Source organism: Sminthopsis crassicaudata, chromosome 2, assembly GCF_048593235.1.
Source record: "Sminthopsis crassicaudata isolate SCR6 chromosome 2, ASM4859323v1, whole genome shotgun sequence".
NCBI lineage: Eukaryota > Metazoa > Chordata > Mammalia > Dasyuromorphia > Dasyuridae > Sminthopsis > Sminthopsis crassicaudata.
Window position 1 is genome coordinate 156,775,296 of NC_133618.1, and position 2,286 is coordinate 156,777,581.

Sequence of the window (2,286 nt, forward strand, 5' to 3'; positions counted from 1 at the left end):
TCTCTCTCACCCATTGAGAAGACATAGTGATACAATAAATAAATAAATACAGGCAGACAGACAGACATACAATTACTTGTTGGATCTATAGATAAGGGGAAAGTTTATAAGCAAACAAGAGATAAAAAGAATTACAGGAAATAAAATATATTATTTTGATTACATGAAATTAATATTTTTGCACAAATAAAAATCAATGCAGCCTAAGTTAAAAGGAAAGTAGGAAAATGGGAAAGGGAAGATTTTAGTACATGTTTCTCTGATAAAGGCCTCATTTTTCAAATTTATAGGAAACTGAGGGCGGCGGCGCCGGGAGCGGAAAGGGCCAGGCCGCCGGCTCCTCTCTTTCCCCACCTCCCTCTGTCCCCAGGCCTGGGCTGCCGCGGCAGCGGAGGAAGATGCAGGAGGAATGCGGAGCCCGGGGAGGCCGGGGGCGGCGGCGTCCAGAGCGGGACCGGGACCGCCCGGGTCAGGGGCCTGAATTAGGGCTCGGCGCTGCTGTTAGAGGCGGCGGCGGCGGAGGCCGAGAAGTATGGGATCGAAACCGAGGCCTAGGCTTAGGCGGCCGCGGGGGCCACGGAGGCCGGGAAGGCGGTGGCAAAAGCGCCGCCCACGGGGCCCAGCGGGGCGGCCACAGGGAGCAGCGAGGCCGGGGCGCGGGGCCCAGTGACCTGGTGGAACATGATGATGCTGACACCTATGAAGAAGAGAACAATGAATGGGGAAATTATTCCAAAAGAAAGATTGTCTCTAACTGGGATCGATATCAAGATTTTGAGAAAGAGGCAGAAAATGAAAGTGGAAAATCTAAGGGGGACTGATTTCAGTGTCCTGCTTAGCTCTGCAGGTGACTCCTTCTCATAGTTGTTTTGCAGAAGAAAAAGAATGGGATACTGAAGCTTCATCTCCTAAACAGATCTCAGCCCTTTATGTGGACTGTGAGTCACTGGTCTGAGCCCTTCAAGAACTGCCTCTCTCCCTCCGTCTGAACGTGGCTGCTGAGTTAGTCCAGGGTACAGCTACTTTAGAGCTTCCCAGGATGAAACCAAAGAAAATGGAAGATGGCAAAGGGCTGGGTATGCAGTTGAGATGGCCCTTGGGGCCAGGCTCTGATGTGATCTCTGATGCTGCCAATCTCCCGGGGCCCACAGGGAAAGACCGACCCAGGCCGTGCTCTTCGGAAGCTTTTCAGAAAATCACTCCACCACTTCAGCAGATTGTCGACCACCTAGATGAAGAACTTGATTTGCTGCTAAATTTAGATGCTCCAGTCAAAGAGGAAGATAACACTCTAACAGCTCAGACATATCAAGATCCCAGAGCCAAGAAGGATGGAAAGATGGTCCAAGAGGAAAATGTTCCTAAAGAACTCTCTGTGAATGAAGAAAAGAGTCTGGAATCTGAGCAACCACCATGTACATCCAAAAATGTTACTGAGAAAGAGCTTGAAGATTGGCTGGACAGCATGATTTCTTAGAGGAAAAAAAAAAAAAATTCTTGCAGAGTTGGAGCTGCCCTGTTACCAATGGGTGGATTAAAGGAAGGCATGAATGAGGCAATCCTTGAGGAAGAGCTATTATTTATAGCATACCCCAAATCAGTGTTCCAGCATGGTTATGGTAGTATGACTCCCACTTGTATTTCAGATAACAGTTGACATAATAAATTACAGAGGCTCATTCCAATTATTCTTTCTGGCGTAGAATTCTAATACTCTAACTTCCTTAAGCAAGTGGAATGCTGTCGCCCATCCCATGGGCTTCCCATCTGCTGATAGTAAAATCCAGGTTCCACCTAGCCCCCAATATTTGTTTAAGCAAATTAGGTGCTGCTGAATAACATAATATGGAACAAGGTATGATTGGTGCCTATATGCATTTGGGAAAAATAAATTATAAATGCTGGTAAAACTAAAAATAATAATAATAATAATAATTTATAGGAAACTATGTTGAATTTGTAAAAAATAAGAGCAATTCCCCAATTGATAAATGGTCAATGGATCTGAACAGAAAGTTTTCAGAAGAATAAATAAAAACTATCAATAATCACATAATTTTATTTTTTCTGCAATATGACTTATATGGAACTATATTTTGCACTATTTCAGATGTTTGCTTACTTCTCAATAGTGGTGGAGGAGTAGGAAGGAGAGAGAAAATAATTTAACACTCAATTTTTTCAAATTATTGTCAAATGACTCTTAGAACCACCACGCACCTCTCAGATTGTCTAAGATGACAAGAAAAGATAATAAATTGTGGAGGGGACATGAAAAAACTGGGA

General features: G+C 44.2%; 1 pseudogene; it reads left to right on the plus strand.

The window, feature by feature from the left end:
* Positions 1 to 276: 276 nt before the first annotated feature.
* Positions 277 to 1,670, plus strand: LOC141553295 (cell death regulator Aven pseudogene; annotated as a pseudogene).
* The last annotated feature ends 616 nt before the right edge of the window (positions 1,671 to 2,286 follow it).